This window comes from Anabrus simplex, chromosome 4, assembly GCF_040414725.1.
Source record: "Anabrus simplex isolate iqAnaSimp1 chromosome 4, ASM4041472v1, whole genome shotgun sequence".
Classification (NCBI taxonomy): Eukaryota; Metazoa; Arthropoda; class Insecta; order Orthoptera; family Tettigoniidae; genus Anabrus; species Anabrus simplex.
This window is the reverse complement of record NC_090268.1, coordinates 457,720,758-457,744,125: the sequence shown is the minus strand read 5'-3', so window position 1 is coordinate 457,744,125 and position 23,368 is coordinate 457,720,758. Positions and strand designations below refer to the sequence as shown.

The 23,368-nt window shown below is 48.1% G+C and overlaps 2 non-coding genes across 2 annotated transcripts; both read right to left on the bottom strand.

Moving 5' to 3' along the window:
• Positions 1 to 7,209: 7,209 nt before the first annotated feature.
• LOC137500684 (5S ribosomal RNA) lies at positions 7,210 to 7,328 on the bottom strand. The gene has a single exon (XR_011018193.1). It is a non-coding gene; the product is annotated as a 5S ribosomal RNA (ribosomal RNA).
• Positions 7,329 to 22,987: 15,659 nt separating this feature from the next.
• Positions 22,988 to 23,106, bottom strand: LOC136886952 (5S ribosomal RNA). Its single transcript, XR_010861903.1, has one exon. It is a non-coding gene; the product is annotated as a 5S ribosomal RNA (ribosomal RNA).
• Between the last annotated feature and the right edge of the window lie 262 nt (positions 23,107 to 23,368).

Here is a 23,368-nt window from a genome sequence, read left to right as displayed (position 1 = left end):
TGCTGTATAATTCTGTTCTTGACTGCTGGATACTACCGACCTATGCATGTAAGAACACACACTTAACTAGAGAGGAAAGGATACTTAAAGTAGTATATTTACAATACTTTGTGTATCAGATGTGCACGGCAAGGAAGATAATGTTTGTTTTCTCTTGTTAGCATTAAAATGTAGACATCATAACTGATAATGAGGGCTTTTTTTTCCGTGCAGGTTTCGGGGAGATGACTGTTTTGAGAGGGAGAATAGCGCAAGCTACGTTAGAGGAGTACTGTAAGTGGGACTCTGTGCTCTTTTGAGAGGTAAGTGGTGGCCCTGAAAAGGGCCGTTTTTTAAATACTGCATGCTCACAAACGGGAGCACGCTCGGAGGAGACTTAACCACCGAAACCGTACAGGGTGCGTCCCTGCCTCTTGAGAGCATAGACGACATCCATGGCGGTCACAGTCTTCCTCTTGGCGTGCTCGGTGTAGGTGACGGCATCCCGGATAACGTTCTCCAGGAATACCTTGAGCACGCCACGGGTCTCCTCGTAGATAAGTCCCGAAATACGCTTGACTCCACCTCTGCGAGCGAGACGTCTGATGGCAGGCTTAGTGATGCCCTGGATGTTGTCTCGGAGCACCTTCCTGTGACGCTTGGCGCCTCCTTTGCCGAGTCCCTTGCCTCCCTTGCCTCGTCCGGTCATGATAGATCAGTAGAGCTGCGAGTTCAGAGCTAGAATGCGGCTGGCACTCGCGACCCCTCGCTTTTGTTGAAAGTGCCTGGCCCCGGTGACGTCAGCACCGCCCGGCCAATGGGAGTGCAGCTGCTACCGAGGGTGGGGGAAGCGAAGCAATAAAACAGCCGGGCAGCAAGCCCCCGCACCATTCTTCCTGGGACGAGTCGACAGTGAGCACGTGATGGCCCGTACTAAGCAGACTGCACGTAAATCTACCGGAGGCAAGGCCCCGCGCAAGCAACTGGCCACCAAGGCTGCCCGTAAGAGCGCGCCTGCCACCGGAGGAGTGAAGAAGCCTCATCGTTACAGGCCCGGCACCGTGGCCCTGCGTGAGATCAGGCGCTACCAGAAGAGCACTGAGCTTCTGATCCGCAAGCTGCCCTTCCAGCGGCTGGTGAGAGAGATAGCTCAGGACTTCAAGACCGACCTGCGCTTCCAGAGCTCGGCTGTCATGGCCTTGCAGGAGGCCAGTGAGGCCTACCTGGTGGGTCTTTTTGAAGACACCAACTTGTGTGCCATCCACGCCAAGCGTGTCACCATCATGCCTAAGGACATCCAGCTCGCCCGCCGCATCCGTGGCGAACGTGCCTAAGTCCGGTGCTTGTCTTATGGCTGGAGCTTTACCAAACGGCCCTTTTCAGGGCCACCAAAATTTCCTAGAAGAGTAGTTATTGTCTCTCTGGTCTAGGATAGAAGGAAAACGAAAAGAAAAAAAAAAAGCTAGTGGTTCCTCTAGGTTCAAGGAAAAATCTAAGAGTAACAGAAAATAATAATAATAATAATAATAATAATAATAATAATAATAATAATAATAATCTTGAGTACTGAGTACAATAATTCATTAATTAATATCTAGGAGGTGATAGTTATAATAATAATAATAATAATAATAATAATAATAATAATAATAATAACAACAACAACAGCAACAGCAAAAGTGCAGTAAGTAAGGATAAAGAAAAATGTAGTCAAGTACAATAATAATGAAATTCGAAGAGTGAGTCGCCCCGCAATGAGACAAACTAGCCTGTTTAGGAGGCAGAGATAGGAGAGGCCAGGGTTCCAGCCTTGGACAGTGACTGACATAATATGCTCTCTTGGGGAATAAAATTGATGGCCCTGATAAGGGCCGTTTTTCCTCTGCTCTTACGAGAGCAAGAGGTGCGTGTAGAAGGAAGCAAGAACACGAAATGTCCTCACTTCCTTTTTGCTGGAGCCTTTTTAGGCGAGGCCTTGGGCTTAGCGGCCTTTTTAGGCTTAGGTGCCTTAGGCTTCTTAGTGGGCACCTTGGCGGCCTTCTTAGCCTTGGAAGGAGCCTTCTGCTTGGGTTTGGGAGCAGGAGCGGCCTTCTTCTTCTCAGCAGGCTTTTTGGAAATGGCTTTCTTGGCTGCAGCCTTGGCTCCACCAGCCTTCTTCGCCTTGGGGATGCGCTTCTCCTTGGGGGCAGCGGACCGCTTGACAGGGGCTGCGCTGGCCTTCTCCGGCTTGGCAGCCGAAGCGAGCTTGAAGGAACCTGAAGCTCCCTTCCCCTTGGTCTGGACCAGCTCTCCGGAAGCCACGGCAGATTTCAGGTACTTCTTGATGAAAGGGGCCAGCTTCTCAGAGTCCACCTTGTAGTTGGCAGAGATGTACTTCTTGATAGCCTGCAGAGAAGATCCACCTCGTTCCTTTAGGCTCTTGATGGCACTGCCCACCATCTCGGAGGTTTTCGGATGGGCAGGCTTGGTGCGAGGTTTCTTCGATGCAGAAGCCTTGCTCTTCTTGGGCGACGCCTGGGCCGGAGCCGAGGCGGGTGCAGATGCTGCCGATGCTGTTGCTGTGTCAGCCATGGTCACGATCAGAATGTGTTCGCGCTCTCCCCTGGTTATCTGAGTGTATCAGGCTACTCGGACCGCGCAGGAAACAGCAGTGGCTGGCTGTCGGGTGGGTTGCGCGGCGACAAGTTGGGGACGTGCTTCCTAGCTCCTTTCTCGTGCTCCCTGCGTCTTTAAGGGGTGGGTTACAATCAGGGTTCGGTTAGGAAGGGATAGTCAAAGGTTTGACGCTGCTCCTCAGGTGGCAGAAGTACTCGTCACCTTGCTTCGGGCGTCCTGATGGAGGTGCGTTCGATGGGCAGCATTTCACCAGCCGCCTCTCCATGCCGACGTTTAGGGGCGGCCGTCGTCGTCGCGACGCCCCCGGGAGTGACCCCCTCTTACCTGAAGGAAGCCCAATCCTTCCTCTAGCAATGGAGCTGAACGGCCATCCTCAGGCTCTAACCCCTTCCGAGTGAGAGCAAAGGCAAGTCAGCCTTTAGGTAGTTTTCCACAGAGTGAAGCAGACCTGCTGTAATCTGCCTCTTGTAGCTTTGCTTGAAAGGACCTACAGGATAAAGGACATAAGTTAGAAGCTAGCCTCCATGACTCGTTCGACTCCTGCTTTCCTGCAGGTAGCGCCAATCTCGTAAAGTCCTAGCCTTTAGGCCTCTATTTATAAGGCTCTCAACTCTGTACAGTCTCTCACATCCAGCAGCTTTCAGCCCCTGTCGGGGGTCGAAAGCTCAGGTTGGGAAAAGGGACAGCCTGCCCAAGGGAACCTCTAGATGTTTCTTAGGGCATAATTAAATTTCCAGTTCGCTACAGAGCCTGTACCGCCTCAGGAGAGGCTTCACCCCTCGCCTGCTGGATGGAGGCATTGTGAGTCGTATCTTACTGCCTCCAGTGGGCTGCGAAGGCAGGATTGAGAACACCGTGACGGAGGAAGGGGCAGTCAGTCCAGACTCTTCAAAGAACAGATTTCCTGTACCAGGAGATGATAAGTCTGTCAGTTTGATAGACCTGGCAACATCCCTTACCTTCGGTCAAATTTCTTTAGGATGAGAGACCCTTTGAGACAGCAACTCAGCAGATTTATTGGATGGATGGAAGGAAGGAAGGAAGGAAGGAAAGAAGGAAGGAAGGAAGGAAGGAAGGAAGGAAGGAAGGAAGGAAGGACCATGGTTTCCCAACAAACTTCTCTGCAAGACATTGCCACAACTTACAAGGAAAAAATGTAAAGGTTTGAGGTGCTGCAACACTCATACAGCTAACATCTCACTTAAATGGTCCTGAAAGAAAGAAAGAAAGAAAGAAAGAAAGAAAGAAAGAAAGAAAGAAAGAAAGGAAAATAATAATAATAATAATAATAATAATAATAATAATAATAATAATAATAATAATAATAATAATAATAATAATAATAATAAGAAGAAGAAGAAGAAGAAGAAGAAGAAGAAGAAGAAGAAGAAGAAGAAGAAGTTGTGTTTAATGACCCTTCAATAGGAGTTTATTTTTTGAGAGAAGCTCTTGTTTTTACCTTGAATATGTATACTCTGAACGAGGTGAAGCAGAATTTGAAGCCAACTGATCGCGCCGAGACTCGATCTTGCTACCCACCTTCATCATACAGAGTAGCGTATGATGATGATGATGATGATGATGATGATGATGATGATGATGATGAGTAATAACTGTATCCAAAATTCAGGTAACATCAGTTTTTACTCGCAAAATGGTTTCATGATTTCTTTGGCTAAGAGAACCATGCGGTAACCCTAACCTCGAAAATGAATTGTCGCTCTCGATTTATAAGATGCCCTTTCTTTCTTCGGCCTAGTCGCTATCTAGTCGGCAGTCGTTTGAAATCGTGCAGGTTTCTGCATGGTTCGACGTGCGTATCCTACTAGCAGTTGAAGTCAGCGTGAAATTAAGTACAGTACAGTAACTATGTGTAAGATCTCCTTCACTTGGTGAGACAAGTTGTAGGGCCAAATAAAGGTACAGAGAGCAGAGAGAGCATAACATAACATAGAGCTAAATATGCACTGTACTTGGGTTGATGGTGTATTATACTGAACGCCCTCTTCCCCCCCCCCCCTGCCATTACATCTTTACTGAATGATTCTGCACAACGTTCCCTGCTGTTAATATTAATCCCCTACTGGGTTTTAGCTTAACGGTATCACTCGGTAATCATCATCATCATGACAGCCTCTGTCCTTCATGCTAAAAATCAGCTGCAGAGAAAAGGACCCTTTGTGTTCTTGCCATTATTATTATTATTATTATTATTATTATTATTATTATTATTATTATTATTATCATTATCATTTACCTCAGCGAATGAAAGCCCATGTATGAACATTTTTTTGTACATAAGCAACGATCAGCTGTTTTACCGACACCTTGTAATCTAAGAAAGAAAGAAAGAAAGAAAGAAAGAAAGAAAGAAAGAAAGTAAGTATAGGGGTACCTAACCACTCCTGAAAACTACTTTCATTGAAGGTTGTACTAGGCCAAACTCTAGAGACCTCTTACTAAATGGTACCATACTACAGGGCAGGTGTAAAAAATAGTTAATGAAACCGTATAATGAAAGGTACAGACTTAAGAGCAAGTGGCGTACTGGCTTATTATCCCTCCCTTCCAGGACCCTTCTTGCAACCACTAACCACCACCTACACCCCTGCCCAAGCAGTATTCGAGCATCGGGCTGGGTGATGTGGTCGCCTTAGAAGTTTGTGCTAGACAATACCCCAAAGAAAGCAGTTGGTTTAAGACAGGCAATAAAGTTTTAAGTTTTACTCCTCTTCCCTCAAATATGAAGAGAGGTACACCATAATGAGGGGTACTAAGCCATTTAAATTCATGACAGAGACCTGATGATTCTTAGCCCTGCTGATCTAGGGTGACACTTGATATAACCAGGCCAGACCCAGTACCTGAATATTTTTAGGTTATCCAAGCCAAACCTGGGTTATATATTGCCCAAAATATGTAGCATCTACCCTGTAATTAGAAGATGCAGCTGTGACTTCACGACTGGTGATGATATAACGGTGCACAATTGAGCATGTTAGGTATTAGTAGATCCACGATCAGCCCTAGCCGTGTCTGATGCAGAAATCCTAACCTGACTTGGGAAGAACGGTAACTTATTTCTTTCTTTCTTTCTTTCTTTCTTTCTTTCTTTCTTTCTTTCTTTCTTTCTTTCTTTCCTTGAACGCTAGCCTGTAGTAGTAAGGCAAGAGGCAGTGATCAGGTGGTCAGCAAATGGACACATTATTGCTTGAGTTCGAAATTGTCCACTGCCTTAAGTAATAGTCGTATTAGTAGCAGTAATGGTGGTGGTGGTACTACTAGTAAGGTTATGTTCACTATTATCTTACGCCTTTCGTAGATGCCGAGGTGCCGGAAGTTTGTCCCGCAGGAGTTCTTTTTATGCGCCCATATCTACAGACCATCGAAATATCACGCGAGTGAGCCGGTGTCGAACCTGTCAAGTAGGGCTCAGAATGGTCTAATTTTAATTCTAGGACGGTAACAGTAACTATCCGGAGTTCCGATTCGTTCTACTCAATTTATCACTTGCCAAAAGATCGGTCAGCTGACGTACAAACAACAAAAACGAGTGCTTTCCTCCCTTCACCTAACCTAAAACGTCACGACTCTTTGAACTAACCCTTGTCGTCAAAAGGTTACCTTCTCAGTCTTATTTGAAGGGCGTCTCGTCTTTGATAGAAATGAAAGAGTTTTACAAGTTCCTAGGCTTCAAAACTACGTTACATCGCAACACACGCACTTCGAAGATAGCGGGCTGTGTGTAGGCCACTGTACTGCACTGGTGCCCTACCGTTCGTAAGGAAGCCCGGGAGAGACACGAGCGTACTACAAACTTGTAACTTATTGCCGAACCGTGTCGTAATTTGAATAGCTACTTACCTGGAAGAACATAAAAGGAAATTGTTCGACTCTTTGAGGGGCTGCTAAATGCCGCGGTCGGTTGCTAGGACATGGCTTTCATTGTAATCACGACAGTGTCGATGACGTTGCATGGAAACCACCTTCCTCGCGATTTTCAAGGTGGGCGGGGAGTTTGGAAGCCTCGTTCCGCCCTTTAATAATCTTAATATTGGGAGAAATAGGACGTAGAATGATGTTATGTGCCATAAGAGGCCTGCAGGATAAGCTACACTAACCTAAAAGTATAAGAACAGCAAGTTTAGACATAGGGACGTACGATAGGAGGTACGAAAGTTAAAATCCTGGCACGAGTAATTGGAAGCGGTGCTAGGCTCAGCAAGGGTCCCCTAGGTCGACACACACACACACACACACACACACACACACACACACACACACAGAGAGAGAGAGAGAGAGAGAGAGAGAGAGAGAGAGACACGAATAATAATAATAATAATAATAATAATAATAATAATAATAATAATAATAATAATAATAATAATAATAATGATGTCGCCGCCGCCAGGTTAGGCCGGTCACCTAGGAGGAAATGCAATACTACGCTAAGCTTCGTTCCTGTATAGCCACACGGGGTCGAAGAGCAGCAAAAGGTCTAGCTAGTTTCAGACGTAACAAAAAACGTGATTTAAGCAATTTCTGCTGGCCTGAGGCAAAAGTTGAAAGTAAGTTGTCGTACTGGGACTGGGAAACTTGGTAAAAAGGGAATTGAGCCAACGGCACGTGGTGTTCCCAAGCGGTCACCCATCCAAGTACTGACCACGCCCAATGTTGCTTAACTGCGGTGATCGGACGAGAACCGGTGTATTCAACATGGTATGGCCGTTGGCGAGAGAACGGAGCTTGAAACGTCCATACGAACCGCAAAGCGAGTTTCCTGGAGGTCTTTGTGGCGCGGGGGCGTTGGCAATGGTGCAGGGGTGTGCTCGGAGGTCGCCGTCGCGGAGCGGGCGCGGGTGGTTGTCGCGCTCCGCGGCGAAACGTAACCTAACTCGACTTAACCCCACTTCTCGTAACCTAACCCCAAAAAAACGCGCGCGCTGGCGCGCGCGCGCACACACACACGGGAAGTGTCTAGGGTTGTAATAATAATAATAATAATAATAATAATAATAATAATAATAATAATAATAATAATAATAATAATAATAATTACTGAAGGTGGTTGTGAAGGGGCCGGCGCTGTAGCGCAGGGGCAGCGTGCCTGCCTCGTAGCTGGGGGGCCCGGGTTCAATTCCCGGCCAGGCAAAGGAATTTTACCTCGTTCTAATGGCTGCTTTGAGGTCCACTCAGCCTGCTTGCTTAGGGGCTGTAGTGCCATGGGGGTTGGTCTGGTTTTCATTGTAAAGGACAAAGCAGGAGGATTTTTAGCAATAAGGTAATGCAGTAGTAGTAGTAGTAGTAGTAGTAGTTCTTCCCTCGTTAGCTTATGATTTGAATGTTTTGCACTGTCTTTCGATGTATATGAAGTAGGACAGATAGATAAAATCAGAGTGGAGTTGATAACAAGGCTAACAGATGCTGCTCTTTTTTTTAAAGGTGTGGTGGCCCTGAAAAGGGCCGTTTGTTAAGAATGCAGCAAGGCAGAAAACCTGGCACCTTACTTGGAGCTGGTGTATTTGGTAACTGCCTTGGTACCCTCACTGACGGCGTGCTTGGCCAGCTCACCGGGCAACAGGAGGCGGACGGCAGTCTGGATCTCCCGACTGGTGATGGTGGAGCGCTTGTTGTAGTGGGCCAGACGGGAAGCCTCAGCGGCGATGCGCTCGAAGATGTCGTTGACAAAGCTGTTCATGATGCTCATCGCCTTGCTGGAGATGCCAGTATCAGGATGTACCTGTTTAAGCACCTTGTAGATGTAGATGGCATAGCTTTCCTTCCTCTTGCGCTTCTTCTTCTTGTCTCCCTTGGAGATGTTCTTCTGGGCCTTGCCGGCTTTCTTGGCTGCCTTTCCGCTTGTCTTGGGTGGCATGGTTGTCTCGGATGTCTCCTAGAAAGTAAATTTTGCGGGCCCCTTGCAATTCTTTTTAAGACCGAGAGGGCTGCATGCGACTAGCCAATGAGCGCAAGCTTACTGCAGCCTTATTGGTTCGCTCGTAACGTTGAGCAACCTTGCAGGCTACAAAACTGGTGCGCAGAGTGATTCGAGGGAACCTCGGCGCGAACACCTGGGCAGGCACTCCGTCTCCTCGTCAGAAGAAAGAAGATAGCGGAAAGCGAAGTGCTACGGGGCCGGTGTCTCAACCGTTACTCCATTGTTGTGTTCGCATTGTCTTGCGATTCAACAGGGAGCGAGCATATTGTCAGTGGCTGTCTTCGCATTTATTTGTGATACAGTCAAAACCTTCTTCTCTTCTGGTTTGAGTTCACTGTGCCACGTGCCCGCGACCGCCACTGCAGTGACTGGGGGTCCTGGTTCGACTTGTGTCACGGGTCCTCTGCCAGGCTAGCGCTTGGGAGCGCACTTCTGGACTTTTTCTTGGCCCGTACTTCCGAACTTCGCCTGCCTCGCTGCTCTGCTGGTCCCGTACCGTAACAGGTAGTGTTAGGAGAGCAACTTAGCGTTACGGTACGGCCTAGGACTAGTCGTAGGCCCCTTAACTTCTCTGTTGCCTCGGCAGCCACCCTAACTATTGTGTAGCTTATTGACCGGAGTTCGTGTCTTGTCTGTGGCCCCAACCACTATAAAAACTCGCCCTGGCACGAACACGACAATAAGCCAACACTTTTCTTAGTCCACTTCGGTGTTTGACGTCACTATTGCTCACACTTCCTGTTTACTACTGGACTGAATTGGTACGCCCGGTGTACCATTGGTCTCCCCCCCACCCCCTATATTTTCCCCTGTCTCGGCAGGGGAAATTAATATGAATGCCAACAGAAGTGCGGTAAAGTTTGTCAACCTGAACGCGCCTTCGAACCCCGGAACTGCGCGCGAGGGCCCAAGCCCTGTCAGGTTGACAATGAGTAAACCAAGCCGTACTGGTACCCAAGAGCTCTCAAATGCCAGTCTCCCTGGAGTGAGCATCAAGTCGTCATACTCACAATACGTCCCACCAGATACTATCTCCCCCAAGTTCAACCGGCCTCAGTCGGAACGAGATAGCTCCCCTCCAGCCGTACCTGAAGTGCAGCCCGTGGATAACCTGCTAGCCACCACTTCTAACCAGGACTCAGGTGAATTTATCACCCCTCCAACTCGTCATCAGAGGAAACGGAAGCGTAAAGACTCCCCACCCTCCCCTACACCTGTTCAGGTAACGAACAGGTATCAGATATACAGCACGCTTCCTGAAGATATAGTTACAGGTCAAACACCTCACCCTGATACCCCCCCACCTTTCACCAGATCCAGACTCAGCTCTGACGCCTCCTCTGGCTCTAGTTCTGGTTCTGGCTCTCGCTCCCCCTCCCCCACTCAGGAGCATCAAGAGTCTCAGCAAACTCGCCGTATTAACATCCCACCGATCTACGTGAGGGAAATTAAGGACATCAACACCCTCACCAAACTCTTCAAAGAAAAGAATATTGACTACACTATCAAAACCCTGCACGACGGAATAAGAGTCCAAACTCGAACTGTCCGTGACTTCGAATGCCTCAAACAGACACTTCGAACTCACAACGGACAGTACCATTCCAGAAAGCTCCAATTTGATAAAGTCAAGAAAGTGGTCATCCGCGGGCTGCACGCCACCCAGGACCCCAAAGAAATTTCAGATGAGCTAACTTCGGTTGGTTTCAAAATCCACTCTGTGGCCCAGATGACGTCACAGAGGACTAAGAGGAAGATGCCTCTTTTCCTCGTGGCCTATTCTCAGGCCTCAGAGAAGAGTATTTTTGATGTCAAATTCCTGGCTAGAACGGCTGTGAAAATTGAAAGTTACCGCTCCCCTGAGGGACCGGTCCAATGTTACAGGTGCCAAAGGTACGGTCACACCTCTGAAGGGTGTTTCTGCCTTTCCAGATGTGTCCTCTGCGGCAACCTTCACTCCATTCAAGATTGCCCAATCAAGGGGGTCCCCAACAATAGGCCCAAATGTGTCAATTGTGGTGAAGCCCATACGGCTAGCTACAGGAGATGCCAGGCCTATCGTCGGCTGATTGATAGCCAATCAGCCCGGCTCCCTTCTGCCAAGAAGGGGGCTGCGGGTCCCCCCCCCTCCAGACTGAGGCCGAATGTCACGTTCGCTGCTGCTACTGACCCCAACCCCCCACTGAGCAAACAGTCAGTCCAATCCCCCCTCCCCCCCTATTCTCAGACGTAGCATTCCCCCCCCTGCCTGATGCAGCCAGCCAAGCCCCCCTTCAGCCTGATGCAGCCAGCCAAGCCCCCCTTCAACCCGAGACTCCCTCCCCCTCTTTCTCTTGTCAACCCAGTTCCCCCCTACCCCTCTCGGAACTAGCAGAGCTTCTCAAGCTCCTCACTGATCCTGCATTCAGCGGGACATTAAACCTCATTAAATCCACCCTCCGACAGCTTCTTTCTGCCCCCACCAAGGAGCAGAAATACGAAATCCTTTTAAATGCTCTATTCTCCTGGCTACAGAATGGCAACTAAACAGCCAACTTGCCCTAATGAGTTGAGAGTCCTCTTCTGGAACGCAGAAGGAATTAGACAGGATCGTGTTGAGTTCGTGGAGGTCCTCGCCGACGAGTGCATAGATATCGCCCTCGTTGGTGAGACCTTCTTAAAGCCCGAACACACGTTCTCTGTACCCAACTACACTGTCTATCGCAATGATCGTCAAGATCGTCGTAAAGGAGGTACGGCCATCTTCATAAGGAACACCATTGCCCACCATCGTGTTCCTACCCCTGCAGACCTTACGGGTATCGAAGCCACGACAGTGCAAGTCACCTCCAGAAAGGGGCCTCTCAATCTCACAGCCTGTTATTTCCCCCCCGGCGCCCCCTTCGACCCAGCCGACCTAGACCGCCTCTTCGCAAGCAACGTCCCCACGATTGTTGCAGGCGACTACAATGCCAAGTCCCCACGCTGGAACAGTAGATGTACTAACCCACGTGGCAAACTGTTAGAAAGGTACCTGGATCAGCGAAAATTAATTTCTCATGCCCCCGATCGACCAACATATTATTCTCATAATCCTAATATCAGACCAGATTGGTTAGACATTGCCGTCTCACACAACGTTAAACTACCAGTTACTCTCACTACCCTTGACGTCCTCGATTCCGACCATCGCCCAGTACTCCTTCAGATTGGTACCTCTCCTGAGCTCCACCCTATCCCCATACCCATCTTCAGGCGCAAAATTGACTGGAAGTCCTTCCAAGAATTGCTATACAATTCTTTGAATGGCAATCCCAGCATTCGCACTCAATCAGATATCGACTCCCTGGCGGAGGAATTTACGGCAGCTATTATTAGCGCCGCTGAAGCCTCCACCATTGGACCAAAGTTTCTGACGGCAAAGAGGACTAACCTGCCAACCCACGTCCTCCTCCAAATTAAAGTCAAAAATAGAACAAGAAAGAAATGGCATGAGACTCGCGATCCATACCTGAGGGCTCTCTTGAACCGGCAAAAAAGGAATCTCCGGATCCTCATCACTAACCACAAAGCCGAGGCCTGGCGGTCTAGGCTGGCTGAATTAAAGACCCAAGACGGCTCACTCCATAGAACGGCAAAGAAGTTCTTCAAGTCCAGGACTGGCATACCCACCCTCCACGGGCTCCGTGGACTGGCCCACTCTAATAAGGACAAGGCTAACGCCATGGCTGACACCTTTGAATCCACATGCCAGCCCAATGATGACCCCTCTGATGAGGAATTCATCGAGCTTGTGGAGAGGGAGCTTGATCGGCTTGTAGATCCCGGTCTCCCTCCCGATCTGCAATTATTTAAGCCTCTCGAACTGCGCATCGCTATCAGGAAACTCAACAGTAGGAAATCTCCTGGCTTGGACGGTGTTTCGGCGGAATTCCTCAAACACCTTCCAAGAAAGGCTCTCACCCATCTAACAAAATTATTCAACGCGATCCTGAGGCTTGGGCACTTTCCCGCATCTTGGAAAAGTGCCAAGGTCATCATGATCCTGAAACCACTTGCCGATCCTGCGTTTCCGCAGAATTACCGCCCCATCTCTTACTCTCGATCATTTCCAAACTCTTCGAGTCTCTTCTCCACTCAAGACTTTATCAAATTATCACTGATAAAAACCTGATGAACGATGAGCAGTTCGGGTTCAGGGAGGGCCACTCCACGACCCACCAGCTTCTCAGATTAGTTGAAGAAATTACTAAAACTTCAACCACAGACGACACACAGGAGTCTGTTTCCTAGATATCGCACGCGCCTTCGATAGAGTGTGGCACCAGGGCTGATATATAAGCTTTCATCTCCTTGGTTTCCCGCACTATATCATTAGGCTCCTTACCAGCTATCTCACTGATAGATTCCTTCCAGGTTGAGGTTAACGGAGTTCTTTCAGATCCTCGTCCCCTTGCGGCTGGTGTTCCGCAGGGTGGCGTGCTCTCTCCTACTCTCTTCAACCTCTATATGTCAGATATGCCCAAACCGGCGCGTGCGAAGATCTATCTCTACGCGGACGATACGGCCATTTCCACTGTCTCGTGGCAACCCTCTAGAATCAAACTTAATATTCAGGACGCACTCTCCACTCTCGAACCCTGGTTCGAGAAATGGAGAATCAAAATCAATGTCACTAAGAGCTCAGCCACTCTATTCTCTAAGAGAATCAGAACAGACCCAGACCCCCTGGACTTCTTCGGTGAAGTTATCAGGTGGTCTGACTCCACCAAGTACCTAGGGGTTACGCTAGACAGGGGACTTGACCTATCGAAATCATGTCAATACTACTGCGGCCATTGCAAGCCGCCGCCTTTCCAAATTGTACCCGCTCATGAAAGCCGAGAATGGGCTCACACGTGCAAACAGACTCCTGTTGTACAAAACCACCATACGTCCGACCCTTGAGTATGCCAGCCCCGTCTGGGATTGTGCGGCTAAGACGCACCTGACGAGGTTGCAACGTGTTCAAATAGAGCACTTCGCTTCATCTCGGATGCGCCTTGGTTACCCGCAATTCTGATCTCCACAGAGACAATAACATAGCTCCCATCACCGAGCGCATTATGAAGCAAGCCAGGAAGCTCTATGCGAAACTCGGCTCTGTTCAAAACCCCTAATTAGGGAACTTGGGAACTATGATACTGAGGGTCTCCGTTACAAGAGGCCCAAAGTCCTAGTCTCTGCACCCCCCACCCTGCCGTAAGGCAACCCCCCCCCCCCGCCATATGGCTCCAGGTCATATTCTGACCAGTCAATAGCAAACTAACTCGGCCACCATATACCAAATCAGTCCAGTACAGCACAATATTATTTTAAGAAAAAGCACTCAAAGCCTAATAGGCTGATGGGCTAAAATCCTCACGGAGCAGGCCCTGCCTGCTCCAGCGAGACGGCTGCTACTACTAGCTACTTAGATGACAGAAAATTCCAGGTGCAGGTTGGCACAGCCCTGTCGGACCCGCGGCCTATAGAGGCTGGAGTACCACAGGGCAGTGTGATCTCGCCGACAATTTTCAATCTTTTCATGTCAGACATGCCAAAACCAACGCACGCGCAATTACACTTATACGCGGACGATACGGCGATATCCTCTGTCTCGTGGCAGACACCTAAGCTAAAAGATTACCTACAAGACGCGCTCTCCACTCTCGAGCCATGGCTAGAAAAGTGGAGAGTTAAAATTAATGTTGATAAGAGTAGCGCCACGCTATTTACTAAACGCTTCCCCCCCACCCCCGAGCCCCTGATGTTTTTCGACCAACCCATCAGGTGGACTAAACAAACTAAGTATCTAGGTGTCACCCTAGACAGAGGATTAACGTTCGGAAGTCACATTTCAAATATCACTGCGCAGGCAAATGTGCGCCTATCAAAATTACTACCGATGATTAGAGCCGACAAAGGGCTAACTATAGAAAACCGGCTCCTGCTCTACAAATCGACTATCAGACCAATACTTGAGTATGCCAGTCCTATCTGGGGCACAGCAGCTAAGACGCACCTGTTAAAGGTTCAGCGCGTACAAAACCGTGCGCTGCGCCGAATGACAGGTGCCCAGTGGTATGAATCAAATGACGACCTGCATGAACGGTACCAACTCCCCACCATTCATAGCAGGATTCGCAACACTGCCGCGAAATTTTACGACGCGCTCACTGAGAGCAAAAATCCGCTGATCAGGAATATAGGAAATTATGATACCGAGGGTCTTCGATACCGAAGACCTAAGGACATCCTAGCCTAAACCCCACCCCTTAGAGGGGTGCAGACCATACCCTGGTCAGCGTGATTTAAAATTTCAAGGTCCACAAACCAACCAACAAAAATGCAGTTCCCAGCTAGTACTTTACGATGAAATAGCACTCAAGGCCCAACTTGGGTCGATGGGCTAAAATCACTCACTGGTACCGGGACTTCCCGGCACCGATGAGAATTGTGGCTCTGGTATCATTTTCGAAGTAGAGCAGCAGAGCATCATGTCAGGACGAGGAAAGGGAGGAAAAGTTAAGGGCAAGTCCAAGAGTCGCTCCAGCCGTGCAGGCCTGCAGTTCCCTGTCGGCCGTATCCACCGTCTCCTCCGCAAGGGAAACTACGCTGAGCGAGTGGGTGCTGGGGCTCCTGTGTACCTGGCCGCAGTCATGGAATACCTGGCAGCTGAAGTTCTTGAGTTGGCGGGCAATGCAGCCCGTGACAACAAGAAGACCAGGATCATCCCTCGTCACTTACAGTTGGCCATCCGTAACGACGAGGAGTTGAACAAGTTGCTGTCCGGAGTGACCATTGCCCAGGGTGGTGTTCTGCCCAACATCCAGGCAGTGCTCCTGCCTAAGAAGACTGAGAAGAAGGCTTAAGTTCCTGTTCTCGGTCAGGGCGTTGGCTCACCGGAAAAATATAAATAAACGGCCCTTTTCAGGGCCACCAACACCTTAAGATAAGAGCTGTTTGTCTATCATGCTGGTATAGCTATCTTACAGAAGTATGGAAAAATCCTGAAGTGATAGAGCAGTTCAGACAACTCTCCTAATAATAATGATAATAATAACAATAATGAGACACTGCAAATATGAGGGCATCTGTAACATTAGCCAGGAGAGCACAAGAATAGCCTTACCTTTGAGGTTATTTATTTAAGGGGGAAATGAGTGAAGTAGCTCCAGGCCCCTCTTAATATTTAATTTTCAGAAGGGAAGGAAGAAGGAAGTACATTATAGATTTCATTTCATTAATGCTGTATAATTCTGTTCTTGACTGCTGGATACTACCGACCTATGCATGTAAGAACACACACTTAACTAGAGAGGAAAGGATACTTAAAGTAGTATATTTACAATACTTTGTGTATCAGATGTGCACGGCAAGGAAGATAATGTTTGTTTTCTCTTGTTAGCATTAAAATGTAGACATCATAACTGATAATGAGGGCTTTTTTTTCCGTGCAGGTTTCGGGGAGATGACTGTTTTGAGAGGGAGAATAGCGCAAGCTACGTTAGAGGAGTACTGTAAGTGGGACTCTGTGCTCTTTTGAGAGGTAAGTGGTGGCCCTGAAAAGGGCCGTTTTTTAAATACTGCATGCTCACAAACGGGAGCACGCTCGGAGGAGACTTAACCACCGAAACCGTACAGGGTGCGTCCCTGCCTCTTGAGAGCATAGACGACATCCATGGCGGTCACAGTCTTCCTCTTGGCGTGCTCGGTGTAGGTGACGGCATCCCGGATAACGTTCTCCAGGAATACCTTGAGCACGCCACGGGTCTCCTCGTAGATAAGTCCCGAAATACGCTTGACTCCACCTCTGCGAGCGAGACGTCTGATGGCAGGCTTAGTGATGCCCTGGATGTTGTCTCGGAGCACCTTCCTGTGACGCTTGGCGCCTCCTTTGCCGAGTCCCTTGCCTCCCTTGCCTCGTCCGGTCATGATAGATCAGTAGAGCTGCGAGTTCAGAGCTAGAATGCGGCTGGCACTCGCGACCCCTCGCTTTTGTTGAAAGTGCCTGGCCCCGGTGACGTCAGCACCGCCCGGCCAATGGGAGTGCAGCTGCTACCGAGGGTGGGGGAAGCGAAGCAATAAAACAGCCGGGCAGCAAGCCCCCGCACCATTCTTCCTGGGACGAGTCGACAGTGAGCACGTGATGGCCCGTACTAAGCAGACTGCACGTAAATCTACCGGAGGCAAGGCCCCGCGCAAGCAACTGGCCACCAAGGCTGCCCGTAAGAGCGCGCCTGCCACCGGAGGAGTGAAGAAGCCTCATCGTTACAGGCCCGGCACCGTGGCCCTGCGTGAGATCAGGCGCTACCAGAAGAGCACTGAGCTTCTGATCCGCAAGCTGCCCTTCCAGCGGCTGGTGAGAGAGATAGCTCAGGACTTCAAGACCGACCTGCGCTTCCAGAGCTCGGCTGTCATGGCCTTGCAGGAGGCCAGTGAGGCCTACCTGGTGGGTCTTTTTGAAGACACCAACTTGTGTGCCATCCACGCCAAGCGTGTCACCATCATGCCTAAGGACATCCAGCTCGCCCGCCGCATCCGTGGCGAACGTGCCTAAGTCCGGTGCTTGTCTTATGGCTGGAGCTTTACCAAACGGCCCTTTTCAGGGCCACCAAAATTTCCTAGAAGAGTAGTTATTGTCTCTCTGGTCTAGGATAGAAGGAAAACGAAAAGAAAAAAAAAAAGCTAGTGGTTCCTCTAGGTTCAAGGAAAAATCTAAGAGTAACAGAAAATAATAATAATAATAATAATAATAATAATAATAATAATAATAATAATAATCTTGAGTACTGAGTACAATAATTCATTAATTAATATCTAGGAGGTGATAGTTATAATAATAATAATAATAATAATAATAATAATAATAATAATAATAATAACAACAACAACAGCAACAGCAAAAGTGCAGTAAGTAAGGATAAAGAAAAATGTAGTCAAGTACAATAATAATGAAATTCGAAGAGTGAGTCGCCCCGCAATGAGACAAACTAGCCTGTTTAGGAGGCAGAGATAGGAGAGGCCAGGGTTCCAGCCTTGGACAGTGACTGACATAATATGCTCTCTTGGGGAATAAAATTGATGGCCCTGATAAGGGCCGTTTTTCCTCTGCTCTTACGAGAGCAAGAGGTGCGTGTAGAAGGAAGCAAGAACACGAAATGTCCTCACTTCCTTTTTGCTGGAGCCTTTTTAGGCGAGGCCTTGGGCTTAGCGGCCTTTTTAGGCTTAGGTGCCTTAGGCTTCTTAGTGGGCACCTTGGCGGCCTTCTTAGCCTTGGAAGGAGCCTTCTGCTTGGGTTTGGGAGCAGGAGCGGCCTTCTTCTTCTCAGCAGGCTTTTTGGAAATGGCTTTCTTGGCTGCAGCCTTGGCTCCACCAGCCTTCTTCGCCTTGGGGATGCGCTTCTCCTTGGGGGCAGCGGACCGCTTGACAGGGGCTGCGCTGGCCTTCTCCGGCTTGGCAGCCGAAGCGAGCTTGAAGGAACCTGAAGCTCCCTTCCCCTTGGTCTGGACCAGCTCTCCGGAAGCCACGGCAGATTTCAGGTACTTCTTGATGAAAGGGGCCAGCTTCTCAGAGTCCACCTTGTAGTTGGCAGAGATGTACTTCTTGATAGCCTGCAGAGAAGATCCACCTCGTTCCTTTAGGCTCTTGATGGCACTGCCCACCATCTCGGAGGTTTTCGGATGGGCAGGCTTGGTGCGAGGTTTCTTCGATGCAGAAGCCTTGCTCTTCTTGGGCGACGCCTGGGCCGGAGCCGAGGCGGGTGCAGATGCTGCCGATGCTGTTGCTGTGTCAGCCATGGTCACGATCAGAATGTGTTCGCGCTCTCCCCTGGTTATCTGAGTGTATCAGGCTACTCGGACCGCGCAGGAAACAGCAGTGGCTGGCTGTCGGGTGGGTTGCGCGGCGACAAGTTGGGGACGTGCTTCCTAGCTCCTTTCTCGTGCTCCCTGCGTCTTTAAGGGGTGGGTTACAATCAGGGTTCGGTTAGGAAGGGATAGTCAAAGGTTTGACGCTGCTCCTCAGGTGGCAGAAGTACTCGTCACCTTGCTTCGGGCGTCCTGATGGAGGTGCGTTCGATGGGCAGCATTTCACCAGCCGCCTCTCCATGCCGACGTTTAGGGGCGGCCGTCGTCGTCGCGACGCCCCCGGGAGTGACCCCCTCTTACCTGAAGGAAGCCCAATCCTTCCTCTAGCAATGGAGCTGAACGGCCATCCTCAGGCTCTAACCCCTTCCGAGTGAGAGCAAAGGCAAGTCAGCCTTTAGGTAGTTTTCCACAGAGTGAAGCAGACCTGCTGTAATCTGCCTCTTGTAGCTTTGCTTGAAAGGACCTACAGGATAAAGGACATAAGTTAGAAGCTAGCCTCCATGACTCGTTCGACTCCTGCTTTCCTGCAGGTAGCGCCAATCTCGTAAAGTCCTAGCCTTTAGGCCTCTATTTATAAGGCTCTCAACTCTGTACAGTCTCTCACATCCAGCAGCTTTCAGCCCCTGTCGGGGGTCGAAAGCTCAGGTTGGGAAAAGGGACAGCCTGCCCAAGGGAACCTCTAGATGTTTCTTAGGGCATAATTAAATTTCCAGTTCGCTACAGAGCCTGTACCGCCTCAGGAGAGGCTTCACCCCTCGCCTGCTGGATGGAGGCATTGTGAGTCGTATCTTACTGCCTCCAGTGGGCTGCGAAGGCAGGATTGAGAACACCGTGACGGAGGAAGGGGCAGTCAGTCCAGACTCTTCAAAGAACAGATTTCCTGTACCAGGAGATGATAAGTCTGTCAGTTTGATAGACCTGGCAACATCCCTTACCTTCGGTCAAATTTCTTTAGGATGAGAGACCCTTTGAGACAGCAACTCAGCAGATTTATTGGATGGATGGAAGGAAGGAAGGAAGGAAGGAAAGAAGGAAGGAAGGAAGGAAGGAAGGAAGGAAGGAAGGAAGGAAGGACCATGGTTTCCCAACAAACTTCTCTGCAAGACATTGCCACAACTTACAAGGAAAAAATGTAAAGGTTTGAGGTGCTGCAACACTCATACAGCTAACATCTCACTTAAATGGTCCTGAAAGAAAGAAAGAAAGAAAGAAAGAAAGAAAGAAAGAAAGAAAGAAAGAAAGGAAATAATAATAATAATAATAATAATAATAATAATAATAATAATAATAATAATAATAATAATAATAATAATAATAAGAAGAAGAAGAAGAAGAAGAAGAAGAAGAAGAAGAAGAAGAAGAAGAAGAAGTTGTGTTTAATGACCCTTCAATAGGAGTTTATTTTTTGAGAGAAGCTCTTGTTTTTACCTTGAATATGTATACTCTGAACGAGGTGAAGCAGAATTTGAAGCCAACTGATCGCGCCGAGACTCGATCTTGCTACCCACCTTCATCATACAGAGTAGCGTATGATGATGATGATGATGATGATGATGATGATGATGATGATGATGGTAGTAATAACTGTATCCAAAATTCAGGTAACATCAGTTTTTACTCGCAAAATGGTTTCATGATTTCTTTGGCTAAGAGAACCATGCGGTAACCCTAACCTCGAAAATGAATTGTCGCTCTCGATTTATAAGATGCCCTTTCTTTCTTCGGCCTAGTCGCTATCTAGTCGGCAGTCGTTTGAAATCGTGCAGGTTTCTGCATGGTTCGACGTGCGTATCCTACTAGCAGTTGAAGTCAGCGTGAAATTAAGTACAGTACAGTAACTATGTGTAAGATCTCCTTCACTTGGTGAGACAAGTTGTAGGGCCAAATAAAGGTACAGAGAGCAGAGAGAGCATAACATAACATAGAGCTAAATATGCACTGTACTTGGGTTGATGGTGTATTATACTGAACGCCCTCTTCCCCCCCCCCCCTGCCATTACATCTTTACTGAATGATTCTGCACAACGTTCCCTGCTGTTAATATTAATCCCCTACTGGGTTTTAGCTTAACGGTATCACTCGGTAATCATCATCATCATGACAGCCTCTGTCCTTCATGCTAAAAATCAGCTGCAGAGAAAAGGACCCTTTGTGTTCTTGCCATTATTATTATTATTATTATTATTATTATTATTATTATTATTATTATTATTATCATTATCATTTACCTCAGCGAATGAAAGCCCATGTATGAACATTTTTTTGTACATAAGCAACGATCAGCTGTTTTACCGACACCTTGTAATCTAAGAAAGAAAGAAAGAAAGAAAGAAAGAAAGAAAGAAAGAAAGTAAGTATAGGGGTACCTAACCACTCCTGAAAACTACTTTCATTGAAGGTTGTACTAGGCCAAACTCTAGAGACCTCTTACTAAATGGTACCATACTACAGGGCAGGTGTAAAAAATAGTTAATGAAACCGTATAATGAAAGGTACAGACTTAAGAGCAAGTGGCGTACTGGCTTATTATCCCTCCCTTCCAGGACCCTTCTTGCAACCACTAACCACCACCTACACCCCTGCCCAAGCAGTATTCGAGCATCGGGCTGGGTGATGTGGTCGCCTTAGAAGTTTGTGCTAGACAATACCCCAAAGAAAGCAGTTGGTTTAAGACAGGCAATAAAGTTTTAAGTTTTACTCCTCTTCCCTCAAATATGAAGAGAGGTACACCATAATGAGGGGTACTAAGCCATTTAAATTCATGACAGAGACCTGATGATTCTTAGCCCTGCTGATCTAGGGTGACACTTGATATAACCAGGCCAGACCCAGTACCTGAATATTTTTAGGTTATCCAAGCCAAACCTGGGTTATATATTGCCCAAAATATGTAGCATCTACCCTGTAATTAGAAGATGCAGCTGTGACTTCACGACTGGTGATGATATAACGGTGCACAATTGAGCATGTTAGGTATTAGTAGATCCACGATCAGCCCTAGCCGTGTCTGATGCAGAAATCCTAACCTGACTTGGGAAGAACGGTAACTTATTTCTTTCTTTCTTTCTTTCTTTCTTTCTTTCTTTCTTTCTTTCTTTCTTTCTTTCTTTCCTTGAACGCTAGCCTGTAGTAGTAAGGCAAGAGGCAGTGATCAGGTGGTCAGCAAATGGACACATTATTGCTTGAGTTCGAAATTGTCCACTGCCTTAAGTAATAGTCGTATTAGTAGCAGTAATGGTGGTGGTGGTACTACTAGTAAGGTTATGTTCACTATTATCTTACGCCTTTCGTAGATGCCGAGGTGCCGGAAGTTTGTCCCGCAGGAGTTCTTTTTATGCGCCCATATCTACAGACCATCGAAATATCACGCGAGTGAGCCGGTGTCGAACCTGTCAAGTAGGGCTCAGAATGGTCTAATTTTAATTCTAGGACGGTAACAGTAACTATCCGGAGTTCCGATTCGTTCTACTCAATTTATCACTTGCCAAAAGATCGGTCAGCTGACGTACAAACAACAAAAACGAGTGCTTTCCTCCCTTCACCTAACCTAAAACGTCACGACTCTTTGAACTAACCCTTGTCGTCAAAAGGTTACCTTCTCAGTCTTATTTGAAGGGCGTCTCGTCTTTGATAGAAATGAAAGAGTTTTACAAGTTCCTAGGCTTCAAAACTACGTTACATCGCAACACACGCACTTCGAAGATAGCGGGCTGTGTGTAGGCCACTGTACTGCACTGGTGCCCTACCGTTCGTAAGGAAGCCCGGGAGAGACACGAGCGTACTACAAACTTGTAACTTATTGCCGAACCGTGTCGTAATTTGAATAGCTACTTACCTGGAAGAACATAAAAGGAAATTGTTCGACTCTTTGAGGGGCTGCTAAATGCCGCGGTCGGTTGCTAGGACATGGCTTTCATTGTAATCACGACAGTGTCGATGACGTTGCATGGAAACCACCTTCCTCGCGATTTTCAAGGTGGGCGGGGAGTTTGGAAGCCTCGTTCCGCCCTTTAATAATCTTAATATTGGGAGAAATAGGACGTAGAATGATGTTATGTGCCATAAGAGGCCTGCAGGATAAGCTACACTAACCTAAAAGAATAAGAACAGCAAGTTTAGACATAGGGACGTACGATAGGAGGTACGAAAGTTAAAATCCTGGCACGAGTAATTGGAAGCGGTGCTAGGCTCAGCAAGGGTCCCCTAGGTCGACACACACACACACACACACACACACACACACACACACACACAGAGAGAGAGAGAGAGAGAGAGAGAGAGAGAGAGAGAGACACGAATAATAATAATAATAATAATAATAATAATAATAATAATAATAATAATAATAATAATAATAATAATAATGATGTCGCCGCCGCCAGGTTAGGCCGGTCACCTAGGAGGAAATGCAATACTACGCTAAGCTTCGTTCCTGTATAGCCACACGGGGTCGAAGAGCAGCAAAAGGTCTAGCTAGTTTCAGACGTAACAAAAAACGTGATTTAAGCAATTTCTGCTGGCCTGAGGCAAAAGTTGAAAGTAAGTTGTCGTACTGGGACTGGGAAACTTGGTAAAAAGGGAATTGAGCCAACGGCACGTGGTGTTCCCAAGCGGTCACCCATCCAAGTACTGACCACGCCCAATGTTGCTTAACTGCGGTGATCGGACGAGAACCGGTGTATTCAACATGGTATGGCCGTTGGCGAGAGAACGGAGCTTGAAACGTCCATACGAACCGCAAAGCGAGTTTCCTGGAGGTCTTTGTGGCGCGGGGGCGTTGGCAATGGTGCAGGGGTGTGCTCGGAGGTCGCCGTCGCGGAGCGGGCGCGGGTGGTTGTCGCGCTCCGCGGCGAAACGTAACCTAACTCGACTTAACCCCACTTCTCGTAACCTAACCCCAAAAAAACGCGCGCGCTGGCGCGCGCGCGCACACACACACGGGAAGTGTCTAGGGTTGTAATAATAA